Source organism: Lethenteron reissneri, chromosome 25 (assembly GCF_015708825.2).
Source record: "Lethenteron reissneri isolate LAM-NWPU_2019-01 chromosome 25, ASM1570882v1, whole genome shotgun sequence".
NCBI classification, from domain to species: domain Eukaryota; kingdom Metazoa; phylum Chordata; class Hyperoartia; order Petromyzontiformes; family Petromyzontidae; genus Lethenteron; species Lethenteron reissneri.
Window position 1 is genome coordinate 17,907,524 of NC_083803.1, and position 16,875 is coordinate 17,924,398.

Sequence of the window (16,875 nt, forward strand, 5' to 3'; positions counted from 1 at the left end):
TAAATAAATCATGTTTTTTCATAAATATTCCCCCATTTACCAAGTTACCCAGAATGCACCACATCTCGTCAGGTCTCGGTAACTCGGCAGGGATTGAGACTGGATGGTGCTGGGGTGGGCAGCCCGCCACGCACGACAAAGATGTTACATCGCCTTCTGTGGCCCTCGGCAAAGGTGAGCAGAGAGCGGCGCAGCACAAATCCATCACTGCACTGCTGCGCTCCCGTGTCTCTGCATGTGGACGCCTCTCATCCAGCCGTGGATTTGTAAAGGGCCGCGCGTGTGCGCGCGCGCAACGTTTGCATTCTGTTCTTCGTATAAATCCGACTAAGTGGTGGGGAGGGGCAGAGAACGTTGATTTGTTTTATTTTATGATATGTTGGGGCAAAATGTTAATGGGACGTAATGGACGGTTGTGCTAACACTCTGTAATGTGTGTTTTAACATTGGTAACGTGAACATTTTGTTATAATGGAAGAAGAGCCACGATCTTAACCTCGGGTTAAAGCGTAATGTTTATTTAATGGCAATAAACACAACAACAACAATGTAATTGTAGCCCAACATTATCTTGTGGCTAAGTTCTAAAAAAAACAACCACTCACCTAGTGTCAACTTTTTGTCTCTCGTTACAAAATTTGTGTTAATTCATAAAAACTAAATCGGACGCTGGGCTATATTTTTCACTATGACTGCATAGCCAGACCAACAAGAACACGCGCACACACACGTGTTTGTTTGATGGTAATACTTAACACAAAATAATAATTTGCGTCGTTGTTTAAATACTGTAACAAAGAAAATAATTCACGTTATGTGACACGTATTGTATCATTTTGTGTTGAGTTAGGAGCCATATCCGATAGAGAAGGTCCGTCACCTGTTGTTACTTATTTATGTATCCAGGAGATCCACACTGTGTCGTAGGCCTGCATTTGGGTTTTATTTGACGATGTCTTCAGGCTATTGTTGTTATTGATGATGATGATGATAATGATGATGAGTGATGATGATGAGTGATGATGAGTGATGATGATCTGTGATGATGATCTGTGATGATGAGTGATGATGATGATGAGTGATGATGTGTGATGATGATGATGATTAATGATGATAGATGATGCTGATGATGATGATGAGTGATGATGATCTGTGAAGATGATGGTGATCTGTGATGATGAGTGATGATGAGTGATGATGAGTGATGATGATGAGTGATGATGATGAGTGATGATAATGAGTGTTTCTAGAAGTGGGAGGAAAGCGGAGCACCCAGAAAGCCCCCACGTGTGCGAGGGGGCGACAGCTTGCCGATGGACACCTGGCACTTCACCAGCACTGCGGCAAATAAGCCTGACTGCTGATGAGACACTGAATGTCAAAACCCAGTCCAAACTTTGCTCATGTTACAGCGATGCTGCTGAAGAAATTTGCTCCGAGTGGGCCGTGTTGCTGATGGGATGTGTGAAAACGTACTTTTATTGTTTTACTTGCAGCGACAGATTTGGGAAGGGAGTCAAATCGTCTGTGCATAGCACCGCGCGACAACGGCGACCGCCACGACGATGCTTGTGCCAGGCTCGGTGCAGGACACGATGACTCCACCCAGCACTGGCCACGCACGCACGCACATATACAAGCGGAAGAGAAACACCCACACGCACAAAACCTGTATCGATGGCTATTGCTTTAAAATGCTTTCTTGTCGCATTCAAAACGGAGCGTTGCACAACAGCGGAGAGCCCCTGCGAGGGCGCGGGCAGCAGCCGACGAAGTCGCGGTGAGAGTGATTGTGTGTGGCAAGAGCCTCCAGCGCGCCGCTGTGCACGTGCCCGCGCTGATGCAGATGCAAACGGGGTGTGACATCAGAACGTGGGTCCACAGCCATCTGTTTCCCTGTGTGCGTTGGCCAGGAGAATGTTGAATAAGTGTGTCTGTGTGTGTGTGTTATGTCAGTGTGGCTGTGTGTGCGTGTGTTATGTCAGTGTGGCTGTGTGTGTGTGTATATCAGTGTGAGGGGAGCGCTAGTGTAGCGCTTAGCGCGCTGCGCTATGAACCCAGCGACCCGGGTTCGATTCCCGCTCACGGACATCACCGGCGACGATTATCTAAAGCGGTCCTGGGCCTCCCCTAGGTCGACTCAGCCTCAAATGAGTATCTGGTATGGTGTGTAAAGCATCGCCACCGGGGAGATAAAGGCGGTCGGGCGTGGTGCTGGCCACCCGCCTCCTCGTGTACTGTTCCGGCCTTCTTATGATGATCGCTACAAAATATGACCTGTGATAATTGGTTCTTTACCCTTCTATCTGGCAACAAAACTGACACCTTTTTACAAGGAGTCATGTTTGCATAGACCGCAATACCTGCAGTCATAATACAAACAAAAGAACATAACTCTGATAATGTGCACTGTCCTTGAAGTTGATTGGTCCACACCCGAGACAGCTTTCCTTAGAGCCTAGTCTCATATGGGTTGGACCAGATGACGCCAAAAGGCGCCTTTTGGCGTCATCTGGTCCAACCCAGCCTCCCCGAGTCCCCCGACCAAGGGGTGGTCGCGTGTCCCCTGGCCCAGGCTGGCGAGGGCCGGCGGCCGTGGCGGCTGTGGCCGCGATGACGCCTTGCGCCACCAGGGAATCGAACCTGCCCAGGGCTCAGCTTTGCCCATTCGTCCTGCCGGTGTCGATAGCACAGGCTACCGGCGGTTGTTCTCCGGAGAGGTGATGGGAATATGGAACCCCACCGTCGGCACAGAGCAGCTGCCAAGAGATGACGACTACGAGGAGGCGACGCTCGTTTGAGCGGATCGACTCTCAAAAGTGGCCGCAGGCCCCCAGCGCACGCCGCGTCCCGGGGGAATGTTCTGGCCGGGTCTGTGCACCCACGCCGCTCGGACAGCTGCCCCGTCCCCGTGGCGAGCGGCAACAACAACCCGCTGCCCGTCCTCGCGCTCACACGCGCGACATCCCGCCCTGCGCCTTCGAAGTTCTCCTCGGCCGACCAAATTACCACTCTCCGATAAAGGGCAGCGCAATTGAAGTGGACAATTTAATATTTGTAAAAAAGAAAAAGAAACTTTCCAGCTCGTGTGCGAGTTTAAATTCGCTCACATTTCATTACAAGAGATGGAAAAGAGAACTCTGCTCGGGGACGCGGAGGAGAAAATTCACGTCCGGGGCTTTGTCGGTGGTGTTATGTTCTACTCGCATTTTTGAGGAATATTGGCACGACATGCCGACGGAAATGAGAACCCAGCAACATGGGCACGACGCAGCAGCAGCGGAGGTGAAGGTGATGGAGCGTAGACCTCCCGGTAACGATCGGTCTGTCCTAGATGCGAGTAATACGCTTCAGTGACTGCGCGTGCCGATGCCCCATCAAAGCAAAGTGCGTCCATTGGGAGTCGGGCATTTGTGACTTTCCGTGCTTTCCGAGCTGAAATCCGAAATCGTCCATGAACGGTGAATAATGAAGCAGGCAACGCGCCTCCTTCCCACACCAGCGCCTCAGCCTGCCGCCCCACGAGAGTGCGCCATTCCAGGAGCAGAGGCTCATCGAAAGCAAACTCCAGGCGGGTTTCGACATTCATCATCAGCACAGCTGGGCGCACCCACTCGCTCCAATGCTCTTGAACTGCAAGAAGTTTATAGATAAGGACCCTCTCTGTTTGATTTTAATCCTGGTTTGACGCAATTAAATACAAACCGTAAGAAAAATCATTACGTATCAAATGTACCGTAAACTGGGGGTCTCATGCGGAGTATCTGATTCTCAACGTACGCCCTGCGCGCGAATGTCGAGGAAGCATTTTGTCATCTGCTCTGCGTGCCGCTCAGCCCTCGGCCTTGCTTCTCGGTGACACAGATGGCGGCAGAGGGGGGCCATGCCCTGCAGGCTGCAGCGGCCGCTCCCCGTTAGCCGCCGCTTCGTGCTCCGCAGCGCTGCGGCTGCCGCGATTCCCTTGCCACACCGAGACACGTCGGAGGTGAGAGGGCCCACGCGCGGCGGCCTCTCTCACCTCTCTCACCTCTCTCACCTCTCTCTGCTGTTTTCCTCATTGGTCAACAAGGTGCTGTTATGAGTGTTCATCCTGGATCTTTTCTTCGTGAACATGGATCCTTGTCGAACAGAGAGGCCCCGTGCCAATAAACATCAGGCAGTTCACCAGCTTTGGTTCCAAGCGTGGCTCACTGCTGATAGAATGTCGAACCGGTCCAGAGTTGACTTGTCTTCAACCAAATGTTGCTGAAATTATCCACTCACGGAGGGCCGTCTGGCTCAGTTATGGGATGTACTGCTTGTATCACAGGAGTTGTTTCATTCCTAGAGGGAACGGTGTAGCACAGTGGCAGACGTGAGTGTCTCGGGATGTCTGTGGGGAGCGGCGGTGCAGCGATTAGCGCTACGCTGCGATACGAACTCGACGACCCGAGTTCGAGTCTCGCTCACGGCCAACACCAGTGACGATGATATGAACCGGTCTTGGGCCTCCCCCAGGGCGACTCAGCCTCAAATGAGTACCTGGTGCGGTGTGTAAACATCGCCACTGGGGAGACAAAGGCGGTCGGGCGTGGTGCTGGCCAGGGTGGAAAGGCCTTCATACAGCAGTGGGGGGATGAATCTTTCACGCATTTCTTTTTTCCTATGATTAATTATTCCATGCACTTTCCATATTAAGTTGTATCTCCCTTCGTATTTTTGTTCTTGATCGCAGAAACTCAAGCACTTTACATTTGCCCTGTTGCTCAATCTGCTATTTTAAGTTTTTCAATGAGCCAGGCACCCCTCTTGTCTTGCGCACAATTATATTTTGACGGCGCCATTGAACGCCTCCGCGTCACGGTGGAGCCGCCGTGGCCCCGTCCTGTGCGGATTCGCGAGCAGCGCCCCTCGGCCCCGCGCTGCCGACGAAGCCTCGCGTGGGCCTCGCGTGGGCCTTTCGTGGGCCTCGCGTGGGCCTCGCGTGGGCCTCGCGTGGGCCTCGCGTGGGCCTCGCGTGGGCCGCGGGACCCAGGGGCCCGCGGCGTCGTGGCGCCCGCGGGCGCTGGGGAGGCGCCGCGTTCAATCTCCGGCGTGGCGGCTCTCCTGCGGGAGATCGACACGTTGCCGTGGCCACGCGATCTTCCGCGACGCCGCTGAAGATCAAGTTACCGACAGATGTAGGGATCGGCAAGATGTAAAGTATGAGTGTAAATGTTGACAAACCCGCTCCGTTTCCTTCTGCAAAAATTACATTTGTCAGGATGCGTTTTTACGGTGCAATGTTGGCAGCTGGATTTTGGGAAGAAGTTATTATGGAACGCAACTAGTTATTGCAAATCAGAGCTCAACACCTTGGCAAAGAAATGCCATTATCACTTACAATAACGTGGGTAAATGGCTTAGGCTTGTCTGTCACTATGCGTGCAGCCACTAACTAATCAAAAGTGTTATTCTTGTTTTGGCAGAGTTTGACTCTCATCGTGTGGCATCCAGGATGCGTTCCGAGTTAATTTAAAGGAAATTAGTTTTTGCTCCATTTCCATCGGCGGGCCCCCTGGGGCAGGACTAGGCAAAGGTTTTATAATCTTTTATTGAAATGCTAAGCAACAAAGGAAGGCAGGGCAACCCGAGCGAGAATAATAAACGGCGCGTCGAGCACGGAGAGGCGGGCGACAGGGCGACGTGCTCAGCCGAGCGCCCTCGCTGGCTGCCAATGGCTTCATTGTGTCCATTAGATGGAACGGCAAACTTTTGACACGTTTAATGATCCCCGCTGGTGGAGACTTGAAAAAAAGAAGCCCACCACCCTACGACGGTCATAAGCGTTTATCGTGGAAGATTATTTATTTTCTCCTTTCGGAGGTAAATAGCATTTTGGGGGATGTAATTAATCAGAATGAAAATAAGTAAATTATACGTAAGTAGCAGTGCGCAAGGCGTTCTCGCAACAGGATCACGAAGACGAGAAAGCGCCAAGGACTCGTTATTAAGTTAATGGCTGAGTAACGGCGGTGGTGCCGCGATGTGTTGCGTTATGGCACGCGTGGGGAAGTTTGGCAGAAATTGTCCCAAAATGATATTAACAGCATTCTGTTGTTTTGAACAATACTGGCACCGCTGTATAAATCTGTGATGCTTTCGCTAACCACCATAATTACCTCGCTCTCGTAAAGCTCATACCTGAACACAATTTGGTTTTAAAATTATTCAAATTAGTTTCATTATCTCTGGTTTCCCTCACGCTGGAGTAATGCGTTTTAATAAGTGAGCCAAAGAAAAAAGCTGAGGCCACTTGCCTTGTTGTTCTCTATGTCAGCAAAAACTGAAAAAAAAAATGATGTCGTGTTATTATTCATGTCATTATGATTGTCTTCGTTCAATTAGTATTTACTGTGTAACAGAATGTCTGTGAGCAAAGTTTGACTTGAAGAAAATTATAAGAATAATGATTAAAGTTACTATCCAGTGATCCAGATCCACAGGGACTCCAGAATAGAGGAAGGTGAATGACATCATCCAATCTCCAGTTTGAACAAAGTCAGCTGGTTTGGGCAGAATGTGCCACGGCTAAAAGGGATGGTGGACGATGGTTCAGACGAACAACGGAGCGGCAGCCAAGGAACGGAACGCGTCTGATCGCACGTTCACTGAGGAGATGGAGCGATGAGATCAGTGCCGGTGCTGGGTGGATTGTTACATCACCCGTTCACGAGAGACAGCGGCTTGGGGAGGCCGTCATCCAGCAGTGGATTGACCATGGCTGCTGCTGCTGCTGCTGCTGATGATGATGATGATGATTCAGTTAGCCGCGATATTTCAACCGAGAGCGTCACATTTGTGTTGCGAGCGAGCCCTGGGGTACACGGCAGTGGAGCCTCTCTACGTGTGTTGTGTCATTCGATTTGCCGACGCAATGTTGGGGCCACTTCCATGAAGGCACCTCGGGCCTCGGAAGTCATGAGGGTGCATTCAGCTGCCACATTACCAGCAGGCATCGCTTGTATCACGGTGAGTTATTGTGGACTCGAGGCCTCTCTCAGGCTCAAATTGAACAACGTGTGGGGGAATCAGTCGGCGACGCGCGGAATGTGTCCGTGTGTCCGTGTGTGTGTGTGCGTCTCCTGCACGACCCCGCCGCCATCACCACACACGCACCACGCACACACGCACCACGCACACACGCACACACGCACCACGCACACACGCACACACGCACCACGCACACACGCACCACGCACACACGCACACACGCACCACGCACCACGCACACACGCACCACGCACACACGCGCCACGCACACACGCACCACGCACACACGCGCTACGCACACACGCACACACGCACCAGGCACACACGCACCACGCACACACGCGCCACGCACACACGCACACACGCACCACGCACACACGCGCCACGCACACACAAGCACACACGCACCACGCACACACGCGCCACGCACACACGCACACACGCACCACGCACACACGCACACACGCGCCACGCACACAAGCATGCTCCGTCTCTTGCGCGTGCATCATTGCTTGATGGTGGTGGCAGTCGGTAGTTACGCGGTGATAATGCCGCGCAACGGTAATATTTGTTTTAACGTGTGGTAGCTTTTCGCAGCCGGTGTGATTTTTGGGTTAGGACATCACGTAATGATCTGACTGGATGTGTGTCGTAAGAGCCCTGCACCACCCAACGCAGACAAACAAATAGGCGAGTCACACAGTGCACGAGCGCTGTAGCGACCACGCCGGTTTTTGTTGCTGTGGTTTCGACTCCGCTTCGGCGAGTTCAAGGGACAACTCTCACAACTAAATTCAGCAATTAGGCTCGATGTTTGCTACCCTGCACGTCTTCAGGTTAAGACCCAATAATTCAGAATAAATCTTTTATGACTCGTACGTATATTTTCTTATCATAAGTTATTAAGCTTCATTCAACAATGGAGCAAACGTCCATTGAGATGAGCAGGCGCTGAAATGATTGAAATAATAACAGAATGTTAGGACTGCAACATTCTCTCTCTCCCACCTGAAGACGATTGCTTGTGTGGCGATCGAAACGTCGTGATCTATTTTTTTTCGACCCACGTGACTTTACCGAAAGAACCAAAGAGTATGGATTCCCGCAGTCACGAAAGCTTCAAATCAATATTATCGTATTATTTAATACATAAATTGACTTCCCCTGCCTGTGTGACATGGGCTCATGGAAAACAGTTCACTCCTCTTGTTCACAGTCTGAGTCACCCACCGCTATAAAATCTGGTTCACCTTATATAAGTCACAATATTTTTTCCGACACCCCTATCCGCTTTTAGCTTTCCATATTCATACATAGAATCAGTTCATAAGGCAGCGTTAGCGACGGACGTTAGCTACTGTAGATGTACTTAAAAATAAATATGTTTACAAAAGCAATCGATTCCTTCTCGTCATCATAAGCAATGTCCTATCCACTGCTGGATGAGGGCCTGCCCACGTGACCGCGCCGTGCAAGACAGTGAGTGGGAGAGCACTGTCCCAGCCCAGCCGGCCACGCTGCCCACGCGCGTCGCCTGCTGCGAGCAACGCTGCAGTCGGTGGATCGATTCGATGAGAAAGTCACTCACTGGCCCTGTTATTTCGTCCCCGTTGCCAGTTGAGCCAGATGTTTTGTTGTAGTGTTTTATTTATTACATTTATTTACTTGAAAGCGCTCACCATTTTTAAAAGGTGGCTTCCAGCGGAGTTTTCTTTTTTAATTGTCCAAACGCCGGCGCGCGGCGCTGCTGTAACCGCGCCGCATACCCTGCGACGTCCGTCGCTTCCTTCAGGGGCCGCGCTCCCGGAGACGGAGCCACACGGCGCGTCTGTGTGTCCGTGCGTCCGTGCGCCTGTGCGTTCGTGCGTCTGTGCGTCCGTGCGTTCGTGCGTCTGTGCGCCTGTGCGTCCGTGCGCCTGTGCGTCCGTGCGTTCGTGCGTCTGTGCGTCCGTGCGTCTGTGCGTCTGTGCGCCTGTGCGTCCGTGCGCCTGTGCGTCCGTGCGTTCGTGCGTCTGTGCGTCCGTGCGTCTGTGCGTCTGTGCGTCTGTGCGTCCGTGCGTCCGTGCGCCTGTGCGTCCGTGCGTTCGTGCGTCTGCAAGAGGGACGTGGAGCGTCACAAAGTACAGCGCAAATTACAGCCGGGATTTTGCACCTCCTTGCTCACGCACTTCTTGGCAACTGCCAACATTGGAGGCCAGCCACTGGTCCGCAAGTTAAATTTCCTTTAATCCCTCTTTCAAAAATTGGTTTACAGCCAATCCTTGTGGTTAACAATGAGCAATTCCAGTGTGCAATTGAGCGCACGCGCGCACACGCATGCGCTCATTTTTCCTGATTCTTAAGCGTGGAGATATCATCGAGATGGCAATGCCGGAACATTTAAAGTTAGCCTGCGCTGTGATGCAACATGCCCGCTTTCAACAGAAACGTCTTGCTTAGAATGAGCGTGGCACGTTGCTACGGCCTATGGCAATTTGTACAGCAGGCAGAAATTCAGCGACGGAAAACGTTTAGAGAGCAACCGACCCTGGCTACCTGTCTGCATGGGCTGCCGGGTGTGACTCCTAAGCACAGACAACAGCAGTGCCAAGGGACATCTGAACCTGTTCTCATGAAGGGCCATAAATCATGATTTATTATAATTCTATTATTATCATAATGAAACAGCACTCCTAAAAAATTGCTTTTAAAACTCGATGAATATATTTGTTTAAACGTATTTAATGTAGTTTTTATTCGGTACCTCGTATACATGACCTTAAATGTACTCATGTGTGGTGTTTGAAGTTCAGATTTAAACGGTGTGACGTTCCATGCTGAGTTCATATACCGTGCTGAGTTCATACTCCCGCCTCTTCCAAGCTGTCTGGCCAGTATGGAAGAGTAGGCCAAATACCATAAGACAGAAAGAAGTGGTGTTAGCAAGCATTTGCAGGGTTGCACCTTTACCTTTATTACCCATTACTGCCATCCAGAGAACACTTCATGATCTCATGTGAGTCTTATTTTAGACTTAAATACGGACACAAATTACGTGTAGATTTATGTTTTTTGTTAAACCTGGATGTGTGATGCAACTCCCCAGCACAATGATTTGAGTTCAAGCCTCGGTTGGAGGTCTACTCAGTCCCTGATTTTTTTGAGACTGCTAAAATGGGTAACACTTTGTGGGAAGTCTACAATGACGATCATATCGATATCCTGCGCCCCTGACATAGACGTGTGGAATCGCACCTGGCTCCTCTAGCCTTCACTTTGCAATCATTTGTGTGCAGGGCAGCGGCTGACTTTAGTGCAAATAAACAACAAGATGCCAGAAAGATCAATTAGTTCACATCACTGAGCTAGCCACGGAAAGTGAAAGCGAGTCCTGCTCAAGAGGCTGGGCAGAGATTGCAGAGTGTGCGTCGGTTTGAGGGGTGGCCGTGCTGGAACACACAGTAATGCGTGTGTGTGAAACTGAAGAGTTTCATACTTAGAAGGTATAGAAATAGGTCACCTGTATCGTCTTCATAAGGAGGCTCTTGGGACTAAGTGCCGTGAGCAAACACCTGCTCCAGTCGTCGTGACTACAACGCGCAAGGAAGCGGGAAGTGTGACCAGCGCCACACCTGGCTGTCTTTGTCTCCCCAGTGCTGATGTATACACACCACGCCGTGTGCTCTTTTAAGGCCGAGCAAACGTCGCGGAGGCCGGAGACGAGTTTTGAAATCACTCACCCCCGATGTTAGCCACGGGCAGGAATCGAACTCGGCTGAAGGGCCGTGCGTAATGTGGTTGGCTAACCACTGCGGCGCTTTCCCTCGAGAAGCGCGCACAGACGCGCACGCGCGCACACAATCCGCATTACCCCATTAAAGCAACATCCGTCGCATTGTGCGTGAGACGTTCTCCCGTATGTGCCGCACGATATTCTGTATTCTTTTTTCTAACACCAGTTAGAGCTGTTGTGAACCATGAGCAAGGAAATCAAACTCATTAGGCGGATCGGCGGGGTGGCTGTGAGTCTGAATGTTTTGGGCAACACGTCGCTCGCGCTGGGGGCCCCGCGGACTGGCTCGCCACGGACGCCTGCCAATCACGGGGGCCGCGGCGCGCGTGCCACGCAGTGGGGAGCTCCTCCTACTATTTCCCTTTTACAAGAAACACTTTATTCCCCGCAGTCCTAAAAGGGGTCTGTTTTAGCACGTCGGACACTAACGGCACAGTTTACTATCCGCTATCCACATCAGAGGGTGAGCACAATTTACGACCCAAATAATTGAGCTGTCTCCGACCCGGTGTGAGTCCGCGCTCACACGCACGCGCGTGCGGGCTTCTCGCGGAGCGTCCTGCTGCTTGAAATAGCGAAGTGATACGAGCCCAGCGGCGCGTCTGATGGTGGTGTGTCGCCGCAAAACAAAACACGCAAAGGGGAAAAGTGTTGCGTATTGAAATTGTCCAGGGCCGATGGAACCCGCGTGTAAGTAAGCCGGAAGAACGAATTACTATTCACCCTTCATCGGCAGCACTGGTAATTGTAATTCCAGTGCCACGTTTCGAGTGTTCACTGATGGATTATATTTTTGTGTAAAATGCAGCACTAAAACCCTCCTGTCAATAACGGACCATATGACTTCCACTTTAACCACAAACAAAATTAACTTTCTTTCATCTTTAGATTTCTGGAAATTAAATTTTGAACACTTTTCCCCCGCGTATCAGTAACTTCCAACAAAAATAGCGGTTGTCGTTCATGAATTGAAAAGCAACATAATGCCATTTGTGTTTAAAAAGGAGCTACGAGCTCATTGTTAACAATTTCAAAGATTATCATAACATTTGTCGTGTAAACAGCAATATAATAGAGAAGTCAACATTCGCGATGAGGAATCGCACCCGCATTATTGTCGTTAACTGGTATTGCCCACAGCTGAATGATGACGAAAAGCTGAGAACGTTGTGGAATAAACGCGGGGAAAAAAAACACATGTTTCTGCTTAAATCAATACGTCTGTTTGACATCAGTTATGATGAAATTTCACCTTGGGCTTGAATTTGAAAAATGAAAATCAAATTATAAAAATCCTTTTCAGTTATACACACAGAATCTGAACAAATTTCCTAAATCTTCATGTAGAGTAGTAATATTTTAGTTTATTGTCTTTCGCATTTCAAACAATCTCACTCAGTCTTCAGCTTACTGTACATCACTGTCATAACATAATGATGTGGTTATGCTTGTCCACTGACAAATAACAGAAAAAAAAGTATTTTGAATGCAATTTTAAAAAAAATTCTCCAAATGTCCTAATATCTATTTCTGGGAAACTGTATGACCTCATTGACTCGTAATGTATTTTTTCACGTGAGGCCTAATCCAAAGGATTGGTCGGGGAAGAGAAGCCGGGCGGTGCGTCCCCTTTGCCTTACCTCGAGGCCTGGGGCTGATTTAAAAACAACAGAAAATATGATAATGCTATTTCGAAGAAAATGTGTCTGTTCACCAGAGCGTGAATAAGCCTGGTCTCCGCTGGGCGTAATCTGGCTAATGCAATTCCTGCGAAATATACAATAGCCTTGAACTTTTTCAGGCCCCAATGTACTTGCTCATTACCCCGCCTGTCCTTGCTCGTGACATTGACCATGGATTAAAGTTTTTTTTTGGTCTCTTTTTTTTTTATTTTCCTGCTTTTTTTGTGTTATTCCCCACGCTCTTATCGTGGATTTATCAACAGGAATGGCACCAAATGTCGCACGCTGCTCTCGGGGCTAATGTCCCGCACGCACTCGTGATTATTATAACACGTGTGCGCCAAGCGATAAGCTAAGCCCGGGCGGGCGGCACCTAGAGGTAAAGTGATAACCCTCGGAGGAGCCCTTTGTGTTATGGCAAAGCAACAACAACAAAACTTTCTTACTTATATATTTTTTCAACTTCTTCGGGGATGCTATCGCATTATGAGGAAGAGGTGGCACAAAAGCTTGAAGCGACGCAATTTCCTGTCATGCGTGATCAGCAAGGGCTGAATATAATGCTCGCTAAATTGCAGTGTGTCGCAAGAGGGAATGGAGGACGCCTCCGAGAAAATAGCCAGGATTGTTACATTTTTGCCGAAATTGGGACTGACATTCATTGCGTGCACTTGTTTTACTCCAGTAGCTCCAATGTGACTTTGCAATTGAAATCTCAGCCCAGAATGAGCTTCGCCGTGCACACAGTGCGTGCGCGCACTGTGTGCACGGCAGACACTCGTTTATTGACAACTGTATTCCTCACTTTCGGGATTACTCCGCGAGTTACGAAAACATCCAATTAATAAATGACGGCTGATGCGAGTCACATGCCAAGTGATGGATGCGTGGTGAGATTGTGGCACTCGGCGAGTTTTCCGTGAGACCGTAGCTCGCGCACAAGAGTGTGTAATGGGTGTCAGGATATTACCGTGGGTTTGAGGGAAATATTTATATTCATTCCCAAGTATTTGTTTCCTTCTGTTATTTACTGCCCTCTGCCACTTGTGATGAGAAGGGGTGGGCCTCAATTAGTGAGCGGCACCGCTCCGAGTTGCGTGCACTGTTGTTTGGAGACACGCCGCTCGGTTTTACCCGTTGTCTTCATGTCCCTTCTACACGTTCCGCTGCAAAATAAAAAAATATATCGCATGACGTGCAAACACAACGACCTGCGAATTATCACAGGTTTCTGACGGTTATGTTTAACACTGATGTTGAAAAGAATGTATTTGCCAATTCAACAGCTGCAAATAAATTAAAAAATAAGAGGAGAATGACACTATAAAAAAACTATTTTTACTCAATAAGGAGAATCAAAGTCAGTGTTCCAACTAACGGCTTCAGATTTATTCAAAAATAATTTGGTTCTGAACAAATAATGCAGCATATTTACTGTTAATGTGTGTGTTTATTTTTTCCATGCATGTGTGGGTGCATGCATTTGTATGTGGGTGCATGTGTGTGAATGGGTGCGTGTTTGTGTAATGATTTCTGAGTAAAATCCAAATACAGTAATGTGCAGTGTACATAAAAATAAATAAAATAAATTGGACCCTGACACCAGCACACAATGGCCCACTCTTGCAAATTACATCAGGGAATCTTTAATGCCCACTGTGAAGCATACATAGTAGTATCACTGTGATCATCACACATACATAGTAGTATAACTGTGGTCATCACACACCGTGGTACTTACCGGAGTGGCCGCTGAATTCGAACCGCGAACCTCTGCAACAAGCGGTGAGCTGCGCTCCTGCTGGGCCACGGCTGAGCCACCGCTGGGCCATCACTGGGCCACCGCTGGCCAACTGCTGGGCCACGGCTGGGCCACCCCTGGGTTACTGTTGGGCTACCGTTGGGCCACGGCTGGGCCACCCCTGGGTTACTGCTGGGCTACCGTTGGGCCACGGCTGGGCCACCCCTGGATTACTGCTGGGCTACCGTTGGGCCACCGCGTGGCAGCCCAACTCGCAGTGAGAGCGGTGACCACGACGCTGCCACCTTGCGCGTTCCGCAGCTTCGATCGGAGCTCGTTAGCACTAATTACCCTGACAGTCCATACGAATGAATGGGTGACCTCTGACCTTGTTTGTGCAAGTATTGAGCATCTGTAACTGCCCTAGTGATTAGATGCTACATGAGCCTCCCCTGTATACGTATGGATGGATGCTATGGAAACGTTGTTGTGGAATTCGGTAGCATCCCTGGGTGAAATAAGTAATCTCTCTTCTCAAATAGAGCTCACCTGGGATTCGTGAATTTATTGGGATCAACTTACAATGGATTTTGGATCTGATATTGTACTACTGGTCATTGTCTTCATGTAAATAATACAACACACCGTCTTAAACATAAAATATTCTAGATTAGCTTTACTTCGTTCATTTTACATTTGCCAAAATAGTTCCCATGAGAGATACAATACATACAATTTATTGGTCGTGTACATATACCGATATTTATGGATAAACTTTAGGAAGGGAGATAATTTCACCAACTAATCTTACGCAGTTCATAAAAGCCGCGTTATCTCTTCCGTCCTTTCTTTAATCGACAAAATGCGATTCTTCTAATGGGAGGCAAACTTCAAAGTTGTCAGTGCTTCGTATCAAAGGGTGGGACACGCCACGCGTGACGTGCGGTCATGATTAACACGTCAGCCGCTGGCACCTGCAGCAATCGCGAGACGGGATGATGATGATGACGATGCCGGGCGGCAGAGCCCCAGCGCAGCATCGCTCCACCACCACCACCACCACCGCCACGACAACCATCACCACCGCTACCACCACCACCACCGCCACGACAACCATCACCACCGCTACCACCACCACCACCACCACGACAACCATCACCACCGCTACCACCGCCACCACCGCCACGACAACCATCACCACCGCTACCACCACCACCACCACCGCCACGACAACCATCACCACCGCTACCACCGCCACCACCGCCACGACAACCATCACCACCGCTACCACCGCCACCACCGCCACGACAACCATCACCACCGCTACCACCGCCACCACCGCCACGACAACCATCACCACCGCTACCACCACCACCACCGCCACGACAACCATCACCACCGCTACCACCGCCACCATCGCCACGACAACCATCACCACCGCTACCACCACCACCACCGCCACGACAACCATCACCACCGCTACCACCACCACCACCACCGCCACGACAACCATCACCACCGCTACCACCGCCACCACCGCCACGACAACCATCACCACCGCTACCACCGCCACCACCGCCACGACAACCATCACCACCGCTACCACCGCCACCATCGCCACCAGCTCTGCTGCATCGGCGCTCTTTCCGCGCAGCTCGGAGACGGCTGAACGCAATATCGTCCGCTCCATTTTGTGTTTTGTCATTTATGGCGATAACCGCAGCTCGACCTTCGTTCGCACCGTTCATTAAAAACCACATTTAAAAATAAACCTGCTGGGTGTCATTATCAAGTTTACAATTGCTTTCTGTGAGACTGCTGCCGTTCTTGAATTAGCACTTTTTAATTATTGTTTGGAAAAACATCATCCCCATTTAAACAAATGTACATTTTAATTTGCATTGTGGCATACACTTAATTTTTTGGTAAACTGATGAGCCCGGGTGCCTTGTATGTCATGGATAATTATGTTAACAATCTTCAAAACCCCGTGGATTAATTTTACCAGTTTTTATAAACATTTAAGAGACGAGTTATTACCTTTAGGTGCTAATTCTGACAGAGCCTAAAACCAAGCAGTGAATATATTTATATTGAAAACAAGGTACTGCGAACTTGCTGGTGAACCGACATCCGTACGCACCCTTCTATAATTACCGCAATGTATGCCCTCAATGTAAAGTGCTCGCCTGAACGTGTGTCACCGCGGGTCGTTGCGAGGCACATGAAGGTGTTTGTGGCGGCTGCGCGGCCTGCAGCTGCGTGCTAATTCCTACACGCGCGAGAAATATGCTGCCGCTTACTGTCGAGCGCAGCTCCTCAGCGCTGACAAATGAAACGTTGGTTTAATACATTTGCGGATTGTTGCTTGGGCCACCCGGTATTCATTTTGCATCCCTCGAAAAAACCTTCCCAGAGACACGGAGAAGGAAATCGCTTGCCGGAGGGTGTGGAGAGGCTCGCAAGCCCAACGATGGCATCTGATGTGCGGCTCTTTGTACCGCCCCCATCGTCCGGACGACGCTTGTTCTGTCAGACGTCGTCGACGATCTAATCTGATAGAGAGACATTGACGGTCCTTCATTGTGATAGATATATATAGAGAGAGAGATAACCAAATAACCAAATAAACAATAACAATACTTAACGCTGATGCAGGTGGACGCTGT